Source organism: Aythya ferina (genome assembly GCF_964211825.1).
Source record: "Aythya ferina genome assembly, chromosome: 3".
NCBI classification, from domain to species: domain Eukaryota; kingdom Metazoa; phylum Chordata; class Aves; order Anseriformes; family Anatidae; genus Aythya; species Aythya ferina.
The window spans coordinates 110,758,126-110,770,971 of NC_140298.1; the positions used below are offsets into that span (position 1 = coordinate 110,758,126).

At 40.5% G+C, this 12,846-nt stretch overlaps 1 protein-coding gene across 1 annotated transcript in view; it reads left to right on the plus strand.

Moving 5' to 3' along the window:
- Positions 1-12,846, plus strand: part of TDRD15 (tudor domain containing 15) — a 135,203-nt gene that overhangs the window by 110,043 nt on the left and 12,314 nt on the right. Inside the window, exon 4 of the transcript XR_014691367.1 lies at positions 2,471-2,560. The gene's annotated coding sequence lies outside the window, so the exon portion shown is untranslated. The remainder of the gene's footprint in view (positions 1-2,470; positions 2,561-12,846) is intronic.

A 12,846-nucleotide genomic window follows, 5' to 3' on the forward strand; every position in this document is an offset into this window, starting at 1 on the left:
AAGGGTACTGAGGGAACTGGCAGAGGAGCTGGCCAAGCCACTATCCATCATTTATCAGCAGTCCTGGCTATCGGGGGAGGTCCCAATCGACTGGCAGCTAGCAAACGTGACGCCCATCTACAAGAAGGGCCGGAGGGCAGACCCGGGAAACTACAGGCCTGTCAGTTTGACCTCAGTGCCAGGAAAGCTCATGGAGCAGATCCTCCTGAGAGTCATCATGCAGCACTTGCAGGGGAAGCAGGCGATCAGGCCCAGTCAGCATGGCTTTATGAAAGGCAGGTCATGCCTGACGAACCTGATCTCCTTCTATGACAGAGTGACGCGCTGGGTGGATGAGGGAAAGGCTGTGGATGTGGTCTACCTTGACTTCAGCAAGGCTTTTGACACCGTCTCCCACAGCATTCTCCTCAAGAAACTGGCTGCTCTTGGCTTGGACTGGTGCACGCTTCGTTGGGTTAGAAAGTGGCTGGATAGCCGGGCCCAAAGAGTCGTGGTGAATGGAGTCAAGTCCAGTTGGAGGCCAGTCACTCACTAGTGGCGTCCCCCAGGGCTCGGTGCTGGGGCCGGTCCTCTTTAATATCTTAATCGATGATCTGGACGAGGGCATCGAGTGCACCCTCAGTAAGTTCGCAGATGACACCAAGTTAGGTGCGTGTGTCGATCTGCTTGAGGGTAGGAAAGCTCTGCAGGAGGATCTGGATAGGCTGCACCGATGGGCTGAGGTCAACTGCATGAAGTTCAACAAGGCCAAGTGCCGGGTCCTGCACCTGGGGCGCAATAACCCCAAGCAGAGCTAAAGGCTGGGAGAGGAATGGTTGGAGAGCTGCCAGGCAGAGAAGGACCTGGGAGTGATGGTGGATAGTCGGTTGAATATGAGCCAGCAGTGTGCTCAGGTGGCCAAGAAGGCCAACGGCATCCTGGCTTGTATCAGGAACGGTGTGACCAGCAGGGCTAGGGAGGTGATCGTCCCCCTGTACTCAGCTCTGGTGAGGCCGCACCTTGAGTACTGTGTTCAGTTTTGGGCCCCTCGCTACAAGAAGGACATCGAGGTGCTTGAGCGGGTGCAGAGAAGGGCGACGAAGCTGGTGAGGGGCCTGGAGAACAAGTCCTACGAGGAGTGGCTGAGGGAGCTGGGCTTGTTCAGCCTGGAGAAGAGGAGGCTCAGGGGCGACCTTATCGCTCTCTATAGGTACCTCAAGGGAGGCTGTAGCGAGGTGGGTGTTGGCCTGTTCTCCCACGTGCCTGGTGACAGGACGAGGGGGAATGGGCTTAAGTTGAGCCAGGGGAGTTTTAGGTTAGATGTTAGGAAGAACTTCTTCACTGAAAGGGTTGTGAGGCACTGGAACAGGCTGCCCAGGGAAGTGGTGGAGTCACCATCCCTGGAAGTCTTCAAAAGACGTTTAGATGTAGAGCTTAGGGAAATGGTTTAGTGGGGACTGCTAGCGTTAGGTCAGAGGTTGGACTCGATGACCTTGAGGTCTCTTCCAACCTAGAAAATTCTGTGATTCTGTGATATATAGATATATGCATATATATGCTTTTGTGCTACTCTGATCCAAGGATCTGGATCCTAACTGTTGAGATAATTTATCTTACCTTAGAATCTGGCCTTAAAATCTGGCCACAGCCCTTCCCACCCCACCTCCCCCTTTTTTTTTTAAGAAATAATATTATTGCTACAATGAACAAGGTGGAGTTCCAGATTCCATGCCTGGTTGTTAAGATGGGTTCAATGGAAAAGTGAACAAGAACTTGAAAGGGAAATCTGCAAATATCAAGAAAACACAACAAGCTTAAGATATGATTGAGCAACTTTTTTGCTTAGGGACATGGCTTAGTGGGTGATATTGGTGGTAGGGGGATGGTTGGGCCAGGTGATCTTGGAGGTCTTTACCAACCTTAGTGATTCAACAACCCCCTAAAATGTTCGGGTCTGAACAAGTGGAAAAGGGAAACAAGATATAAGCTTATATGATAAAGGAAGGCATACACTACCAGCATGTATGTTGGTACATAAACTATGCAAGAAGGAGCCTCTTCCCTTCTAAATTCAAAAGCAGCATGTAGGACTAATTCTTCCAAGAACATGGTAAGAGTCCTTCCTGCGTCCTGCTTGCCTCACCTTCTGTTGCTTTTCCCTACTTTTCAGATGATAACATCCATACATCTCACAGGGTGGGCCTAGACTTTTATTAATTAAACTTCTAAGACCTTTGAAGAGGAGAAAGAAAAAGTATTGTTATCAAGGATTATTTAAACTACATTTCTGTGAGGTTGAAATACAGTCCAGCTGAGAACTACATACCAAAGCCTTAGTAAAAATAGTCAACCAGTGGGTTTTCAGCCAGTATGATGTCAAATTAAAATTATACTTTGCAAGAGTACATTCCATGCTGATAAATCCACGTGGATTAAATATAGGAATCTGAAAGAATAAACACTTTTTTTTTTTTTTTTTTTTTTCATCTAGGTCATTTTGCTTCCTGTTAGGATTTTATTGTCAAAAAAAGTAAACCTGAAATCTGTAAGTGGAGATGTAAACAACTACACAGGAAAAAAAGTAAGTACTTAGCAGCAGTGAAGTTTGTCCAAGGATTACCACAGTGAATAAAACCAACTTTGCTTTTAAAAGCTGAGTGTACTATTTTGGGAATGTGACCCCTTTTCATGAATAAATGACGTGGTGACATTTACAGATAAAGCAAGATTTAACTGCTATGAAAGGAGATGACAAATGTCAGGATGTCAGTAATGATCTGTGAACATAATGGTCTCTCACCAGAGCATTGAGTAGATATATAATGTAACTGTCGCCTGCTAATGCTGCCATGGAAGAAGAAAAGCAAAGCAATATGAGGAAGATCAAAAACCTCTCTGGAACCAACCTTAAAGTCTGATTGATAGGCATTGGCACAACTTAACTAATAAATTATACTGTTAATGACTTTAAAGTTTTTACCTTGTGCACATTACTATTAAACACTATGAAATTCCTGTATAACTTACAACTAGGTTGTGTCAGAGGATGAAGTGCTGGCCATCAAATTGGGCCTTCTGACAGTTTCTGTATTCCTGCTGTACTGCTGGGGCTCGGCTATTGTGGAGGTCTCGCTGAAGCTGGAGGGATTTACAGCAATCAGAATCTGGTACATGGAGCCCAGATTACTGCAGAGCAGGATTTTCCTTAGGCATGAGCCAGCTGTGGGACAGACCTATTAGACCACTTAAATGTGGCAGGGTTGTCCTCTTCCAGTGTTCTCAAGTGTTACGTCTCTCAGTTTTTCACTCCTTGGCAGACCTGTGTAGGCCCAGCCTTGTGATTACTGTCAAACTCATCTTGACAACTTCTTTGGGAAGCCTAGAAATATGGTAGGGAAAAAGCTTGGCATTATTTATGCAGTTGTCTTCTGAAGTTGTCTCAGTCAACTGCCTCCTACCCCCAGGCCCTAATCCAGATCCCCATTTGTCTCACATATTGAATGCTTTCTCCAGCTGACAGTTAAATTGATTCCCATTTGCTATTTAAAGTGAGGAGAGTGCCTGGAAGTCTGAAGGTTTAAAAATCCAGAGACCTAAGCACAGCGAGGTGTGGAAGGCAGGGAGTTTCTTCGCATCCACTCCCCAGCCTCCTGGCAACTTCACAGCTCTCAGCTGTGCGGCAGGTTTTGCTTTCTTCGAGCGTTGCTCCGACAGTTTGTCGACCTTTTCTCTGAATAGGTTAGCCTGCCACAGGGCTTATGCTACCCAGAAGACCAAGGGTGGTTTCAGAGAAATGGTGAAGCTGTGATTGAAAGCCAGACATAGTCAAACACTGGTACAATAAGCCAGGAAGTATTTGGCTGGTAGTTTGTTTATGAGAAGAAATATCCGGGACAAAACATTAAAATATCATGGTTAAAACATTAATACAATAAAAATGCCAAGTTCTGGAACAGAGTGAAGAAGATGCTGAACACTGAATAGATGTATTTTTAAGGAACATTCTGCTCCTGTTAACAGTGCACAAGTGCATTTCTAAGACTACTTGTATAGATAAAGCAATCACAATATATTTCAGGCAAATCCGCATTACAAAAGAAACTCATCCCAATCTACTGTATCTTTTGATCTGTGCTTTACAGTCAGAGTCATCTATAACAATGGACATGGAGGTGGCATTTCTGATATGACAGCCAGCATTACAGCAATCATATACTGACATCTAGCAAGGATTCATCTCGATTAACATTATCCATCTAAAAGTTAGATGTCTTCTCTAAGCGAATTCTTTTAAGCTTTTTGTAAAGTCAGTGGAGAGATGCAGGCAACGCAGAGGGCAATCGACCCTATCCTGAGATAACTATTGTAAGATAAATTGTGCCTATTTCTTGTTATTCACTGTAGAAGGGTCCCAACTATCCAGAATAGGTGCCTGCATTTGAGGTGGCTGTACTTCAGTGAGACGTGTGGGAGGGAGGAGTGAAGAAGTGCTGTTCTGATTTTCATGGAATCAGCTGATCCAAAGGGTCAATTGCTTTAACACAACCTTGTTACTGTGCAACATTAAACTGTTAAACGTGATTAGGGATTTCTATAGAGCAGTCCTTCAACCACAGTATTTTGCACAGACACAAGAAACTGTGTACTAAAGGAAAGAAATAAATTTTCTAAAATAGCAACTGCGTAATTAAAGAGTGCACAAAAGAAGGATTAAGAACAAAACACTGGGTAGTATAAGAGCATTAAGCTAATTAATCAACATCTATATGGGTCCCTTTTTAAGGGATATTCAGTTAAATAGAAGTGACAGATAGTTCTAATATTGAATCTTGAGTTATTGTGAAACTTTCCTTCTCTCTGACAAAACAGACATAGAATCATAGAATCATAGAATATCCTGAGTTGGAAGGGACCCACAGGGATCATCGAGTCCAACTCCTGGCTCCACACTGGATCACTCAGAAATAAAGCCATATGTCTCAGAGCGTTGTCCAAATACTTCTGGAACTTCAGCAGACACATCATTTGGAGAAGCAATACAATCATTCTTATAGTAATTGGGGAAGAGCCAATATCAGTGCTCTCAGGTTGCAAGACAGAATGGATTCCTGTTTGTATCAGTCTGGCATTCCTGCTGATCCAGTGGGGATAGCTGGGTCTATTTGTGTTGATAGGAAATCCCAGTGAGAAAAGATTATCTGTTAAGGCCAGTTTTGTGATATGAAGCAGTAATTCTAGGGGCTGTATGTTTAGGTCTTAGGGTTTTAGTCCACAAAGCCTCTTCTTGAAAATGTTAAAAGATAGTTTCTAGGAGGACTAACCAGGATCCACTTAGGTCCAACTGTTCACCCATCCATTTTGAGTCAGGGATTTTTAATCTCAAATGCTTCTAACTTGTTAGATGTGCATTCTGGTATTAGACCAATCTCCCTTAAACTACTTGGGATTTTTCAATGTAGTTTGTTTTGCTTTATTTACTGTACTATTTAATGAACTCTTAGAATTGGGTGGATTTCTAGGTTGCAGATATTGGAATATTGTTTAGATCTGTTGGGGTGAGAAGCCCATTACAAAATGTGCTAACAGTTCTACTGTTAACCGAAAGCCTAGGAGAGGGTTTTACTTTTTTAGTTTCAAAACACACAGTTTTTGTCTATGCTTTTAATGCCCTTTATACCCGTCAGCTGAGAGAAGGACATTAGTAGTTATCTCAGCCCTAACGCTTACTAACAAAGAGTGACAACTGCTGACACAACAACCTGCCTTGAATTATTTTGGGGTAGGGGGTGGAATGGGTTGGCTTAACACAAACATATAATTTCAGTAAACCACCATTTTCAGAAAACCACATTGTTTCGGATTTCCTTTGCTGACAGGGAGATGCATTTTTTTCCACAGACCTCTCTTAAAAAAAAAAAAAAAAAAGACAACATAGAGAGGACTGAATAGGAAAATGGTGCTGAAAGGAGAATTACAATATGTACTTAGTGTCGGTCAAGATCTTCCATTTTGATTTTTATTCTGAGTTCTACTCAAGTATAAATATGTATACAAATTCTTATCCTTAATTAACTGTAGAGCTTACAGAAAGCATTTATTGCTATCCATTTCTTTCCTATCACTCCCCTTATCTCCCCTGATAAGAGCTGCATGTTGAGTAGACACACTATAACCCCGTAATTTGAAGCTACTACCATAGCATCAATTCTTCTGGATGATACCACACCTTGCCAGTCAAAAATGATTTGAACTTAAATTGTCAGTTAAAGATGTTCTTCAGTTTTATTGTCCTGAACTTGCAGGCAGTCTATTGGATGAAGTGAATTACTTTGTTGCTGAAAATGTTTGTAATTTTGTGTGAAGGACACAATCAGAATACACAATATTTTTCCCCTTTGCATTTCCCAACCTGCTCTGCTCCTTTGGTGCACAAGCATATTACAAAATTGCTGACATCTAAGCTGATCAATCAAACCCTTTGCAGTTCTATAAATGATCAAGCTTAACTGTCTATGCAGCTGTTATTTGGCAGTGCTCCATCTGAAAAATAAAATGCAAACATCAAAAGAAGTTCAGCTAGGTTTATAGTTCAGAGGGGATTTTGTTTTGTTTTGGTTTGGTTTGGTTTCTTTTTTTCTGGTAGCTTGTCTGTTATGTAAACAGAGTCTCTTAGGTCAAATTAGAAGACGACAGACCTTTGTCCTTTCAAAAATCTCTGGCCAGATGACTATCACTTCCCAAAGCAGAGCTGGTGTATCCCACCTAAGCAGTGTGTTGGTGCCATGCTGATACTCTGCACACTAACATGCATAGTTTCCCAGAAGAACATGGGGTATATACAGGAGTATTAAACAGAAGCTATGGAAAGCTGGGATAGCCATATGGTTTATAGGATTAAAAGGGTGGATCTTTTAAGAAATAGATCCATTATCTTCTCTTTAATTCCCCCCAACTCTCTGGAAAGCTTTAACTCCATGGCATGTATGGGCTGGACTAGTTGCCTTTAAAACTGCCATTATTAATCTGCTACAGCTGTGCTGTAGGGAACTGTGTGTATATTAGATTAGTCTAAATTCAGAAAAAAAAATAAATGCTAGTGTTCATGAAGTGTTTCCCTTCTACATGTTCTATTCCTGAATTTAAATTATAGCCTTCCCCATAGTTTTATGAATTCAGCTAAATTGTTGATACAACTTGACCTGAACACATTAAGCAAATGTACCAAACTGAAGAAAGAACACAATGTGCATGAACAGTTTGGGATTTATCTAGAGGTGAATATGTGCCTCTATCACTTGCCACAGATAGAGAGAGCTGGGCATAGAATATTGATGCTGGTCTGGTAGACCGCAGGAAGTCACTCGCCAAGGCTAGAGAGAGACAGCAAATCTCCCGACACTTCATGCTCTGATTGGTCATGCCCAAAAGGCGTAGCAGCCAACATGAACAGATCAACAAAGCCAAACATTAGCCAAATTCTGAACTAACCTTTCTGCATGCTGATTGTAGAGAGGGCAAATCAGTAATCACAGTGGAAAAGTTATCCTTAGCACTCTAAAAAGAAACTGTCAGCCAATAAGCATTGTTGATCAGCCACAACATTGGATAAAGGAAATGAAAATATATTATTGAATCGAATGTCTTCCTGGGCAAAATGCAGAGGTTAATTGTTGTAAATATGTGTAAGAATACTTTACATGGAGTGACAGACATAGTACCAGTTGGTCTTGGTCAGTTAAAATGTTTTCTGGGGTAATGTGGAAAAGAAGGTTTTCTCAAAGGATGTTAAAGAAAATGAAGTGTCCAATACCATTGCCAATTTTACAGCCCTCAGACTATGTGGAAAACTCAGCCAGAAAACACTGGCAGGAAAAAGAAAATAATAACTAACAAGAATAACAAAACAAGGTTATGTGCTGTACAAGTTGCAATGTATTTAAGAGATATCTTTTTATATGCTTTCTCTTTGAGATGTGCTTTTGCAGGGCATTTTACGTGCTGCTTAGTTAAAGACTGCAATGTCAAGATACAGAAATGTACAGCAAATTTTAAGCCTTTTAACCAAAGCCACAATATGCATCTAGCAAAATCATCCTTTTTTTTTTTTTTTTCCTTGGCAGAAATTAGAATTGCTGCATTTAGAAGCACATCCCATTTCTATCAAATATACACCGTTTCCCCTGCAGCTCTTTTTATGTTAGTCAATATCTTTTAATGTTATCTGATGGTTTCCTAGGAGATGCCCTAAATGGCCAAACTCACTAGTTTGATGCTAGTGTTGGATAATATCTATATGCACTAAACATCTGTTTTGTTCACTGAAGTCTGCTCTGCCCTTTTTCCACTGGTCATTATGTTTCCCCTGTGGGTTTCTAATGGCTGCTAATGAGATAAGAAAAATGCTTCATGTACACTTCCATCTTCTCTGATGGTGTGTGATCAGAAGTCTGTGCTCTTTGTTAGAAGGAATTACTTCAAAATCATTGTTAGTATTTCTTTGTACAGTAGTTTGAATGCAAATTTTACACTTAAGGACTAAAGTGCCTTTTAAAAATCTGTAAGAAGCAATTAGAAAGAGAAAGATCACCACATTATGAGTAAAGAGTTCTATTTGTGGAAGGGTGGGCTCAGTGTTGATTCATGTTTTTCAGATGGTACAGTACAGGTTGCATCATTAATAGAAGATTAAGATGCCAAATGGGGAATTTTTACCTTCTGTTTCTGAGTCTTTCACCATAGGAAATCACCCGGATATGGCTAGAGGTTGATTTTACATAACATGATGAACAGACAGAGTGTTCCTCAAATTTAACGGAGCCTGCTGTTACTGTGGGAAGAAGGGCTGACAACTTGGGTAGTATCCATACAAAACTATAATTTTTAATCTGTCAAAATCACTTCCCTTTAGAAAGCCTGATTTCATTAGCTTATTTTATTTTATTTTATTTTATTTTATTTTATTTTATTTTATTTTTTGTCGGATGTGATTGTCTCTCTTAGCAGCTTTCCTTTTACAGCTGTCACAAAAGCCAATCAGATTATACCAAGGGCAGGAAATAAATAAGTCTTTTGGTTGTAAATTAATTTAGGCAAGAATAAATCACATATGGCTAGATTCAGTTCCTACTTTATAAAGTGTGAAATTTTGCCAGGGTAAGAGATGAGGGCTGTAAGAGCAGGTATTGGCATTAATGTGGTTACAAACTATATTCCTTCTAGCACTCTTGTGGTGGCTATACTACATATAATCTATGTCTCATAAATGGCAAAGCAAGCTTTCAGCTAAGCCAACAGTGTAGGCAAAACTGATGTATAACCTTCATGGAGAGAGAGGCTTTTATCAGATTCCATCTGTGCTGCACTGCTCTGGGGTAATTCTAACGCAAACACTGAGAATTCACTTATGTTCATTTTTCTTCATGTTTGATCTCCTGTACTCTTTGACTTACCAGTGTAGGCTCCACTGCCATACTAAAGTTTGAATTTCTTAGGACTTTCTATGCTGTACTACCATGGAGTCTCCAGGCTGAAACTTGCCTCTGTTCATCTCCTGCTTTTGGCCTGAGCATGTAAAATAAGAGGGATGGGGGTGCTTTATGGAAACCTGTGCTTGATTCAGCTCTGTTACGCTTCAGAAATATGTGGGGAAAAAGTATCAGATTCTTATTAAAATGTATTTTGCAAAAAAGTGGGGTAAAGGACAATTCCCCCAAAGGGTTGTTCCATTTGGCTGCAAAGGTTGAAAAGATTATATTTTCAGAAGTCCTTAGTACACAGAATGATGTGATGAGCATCATCGAGAGGCTACTTAGTGTGTTAGCTGGCCGATCCATCTCCTCCCAGGCTGTATGCAATAAGGGACAGCATGAGTTCATAGCAAAGCTCGCCAGTGAAGCTGTAGCTTTACTTTTCAGTCACCATGCCCCATTTGGAGAGCAGGTAAAGATGTGATTTTATTTGGTAATGAGTCTTTCTGTACAGGTGCAGAGAAGCATTCTAGAAAAAGTCAGTGTCCACCTGAGCTGCTGTATGATTGCTTCAGATAAGAATTTCCTTTACTTTGGAATCTCGCTCAGTTTTCTGCAGAATGTATTACTAGGAATAGATGGCAAGCACTATGTGGATCAGTCACTGTTTCCCTTACAGATAATAATATTACCTGAGCAGACACAATACAAGTCCCACGGTCTTTTTGTTGTGCCCTGAAATAAAGGTGAAAGACTCCATAGTAATTATTTCTGGAATTCTGAAAGGTTATTGGTCTTCCAACTTCTAATTTTGGAGTCTCTGCATTTCTAAAGGCTCATTAACTATGTCTACTACCTTGAATTTTTTTAGAATATAGAGATTCTTCTGTTTTATTAAAACTCTTCCATTTCTTTGTATAATAGGCTAGCTGTTTTTCCTCTCTTCATTTTTATTTTTTTCCCAGTTCCATCTGGGCATTTAAAAACAGTAATTCTGTGTCTTTTCATGTGCTCCAGATCTTCTGCAATGCCAGTCTCTAACTGACAGTATTTGATCTGTTTTATGATTACCCTTCATCTGTTGCTGGCTCTTTTCCTGTATGTTGGTAACCGCTTTGATCACCTCTTGGCCAGAATCTGTGGATTCTCATAATTCCTTCTGGAAAGATTCTTTGTCTTCTTTTAATTACTTTTTACCATTACCTGGCTAGCATCCATTGTCTGTTGTCTGGTTTTAATTTTTGCCACTAATAGGACTCTTCTGCATTGGGACATTTAGGAAAGTCAATCCAAATTAAATGTTAAAGATCACACTTAGGCTACGTTAAATCCCTGTGTAGATAGCCCTGTTAGAAGTAAAGAGGACCTTAATTTTGTTTAATTTAGTACATACTAAAAATGAATTAAGCTAAGACAAATTTAACCACTTCAGTTTTGATCAGTTATGTATACAAGAATTGTGAGACTTTACTAATCTATCTTAGATTCATACTTCTTATTAACCTGTTTTCCATTTCCTGAGTTTCTTGTGGTCAAGACCTGGGCTTTCTTTTCTATAGGAATTATCATTTACTAACAACCGAATTTTTATTCTGCTTTTCTTGATGTTTGACTATCACTCCTCTGCTCTGATGGTAGCTTCAATAATTTCTGAGAGGTAAAGAAGGTTTACAGAACATAGTTGTTCTTATTATTTTATTAAGTTAACTTAAAACTTTATAGATTCACATTAAATTCACAGTCACGCTATAATGGATCCTGTAAACACATAGGATGGAATTCATCTCACATATCCTTACTGGGCAAATGGCAGACAGATGGAGCATACCTTCAGCAAGTTTGCAGATAATCAAACCGAGGGGACTGGTTGATACACCAGATGGTCATGCCACCATTCAAAGATACCTTGACAGGCTGGAGAAATGGACAGAGGGGAATCTTATGAAGTTCAACAAAGGGTAATGCAAGGCTCTACATCTGTGGAGGATTAATCCCATGCACCAGTACATGCTGGGGGCTGAGTGGCTGGAAAGCAGCTTGCTGAGAAAGACCTGGTGGATAGCAAGGTGAACATGAGCAAGCAATGCACCCTCACAGCAAAAAAGGCCAAGGGTTTCCTGGGCTGTATTAGGCAAAATATTTCTAGGAGGTCAAGGGAAGTGATCCTTTCCCTCTACTCAGCATTGGTGAGGGCACACCTGAGGTACTGTGTCCAGTTCTGGGCTCCCGAGTACAAGAGAGATGTAGATGTATTGTGGCACATCCAGCACAGGGTCACAAAGATTTTTAAGAGACTGGAATATCTTCTGTATGAGAGGCTGAGAGAGATGGCACTGTTTATCCTGGCGAAGAGAAGGCTCAGGGGAGATCTTATCAATGTGTCTAAACACCTGATGGAAGGGAATGAAGGGAGAGACAGACGCTCAGTTAGTACCCAGTGATGTGACAGGAGGAAATGGAGATAAAATAAAACAGGTGAAATTCAATCTGAACATGAGAAAATACCCTTTGATTATGAGTGTGGTCAAGCAATGCAGCAGGTTACTCAGAGAAGTTGTGGAGTCTCTGTCCCTGTAGAGTCAAAACAGTTGGACTGTTTTGTCCAACAAAGTACTGGGCAACTTGCTGTTGCTGATCCTATTTGACCAGAGGGGTTGGACTAGGTGGTTTCAAGAGATTCCTTCCAACTTAAATGATTGTATGATAAAGCTGAATTTTTTAATGCTCCCAGTATAGGAAGGTAAATTCCTCTATAGATAGGAGTCTCAGTAAGGTGATGTCTTCTTCTGCTTACACAGAAAGTCAAAATTTGATAAGGTGAACTTATCAAGAACGCATCCATTCTTCTATCCAGACATTTTATCATAAGAAGTGTTCCTATATTTGATATTGTTATATATACAGAGAAGATACAGTTAAAACACACGTCCAAATCAAGTCATGCACCCAAGGTCACAGTGTGTCACTTCCAGACTTGTTCCATGTACTCATGCTGTACTTATGCCTTCTGAAATTTTGTACTTTTTAATTCATCCTTTCTGTGGTAACCCAAGCCTTTAAAACAGTAGCAAATTTCCATAGTGATAACCTGGCACTGAAACAGAGCACCAGAAAAGCAGGTGTATATGGTGTGTGACCTAAAAGGTTCATTTCATCACAGAGAACTTCTTGTATATTTTAATGTCCCAAACACAGGACTCGGAGCCCACAACCTTGTTCCCAGGGGGCTGCTGATCTGAAGTTAATGATCCTATAGGCAGCCACATTTGAAAAGTATGCTGACTTTTAAAACTAGCATGCATCCAACAGCTCCTAGTGAAGATGATGATGAATTATCTTCAGAATTATTTTAATATTTATTATTTTAAGAGGAGGAGGAGAGACAAGGATGTGACAGCTT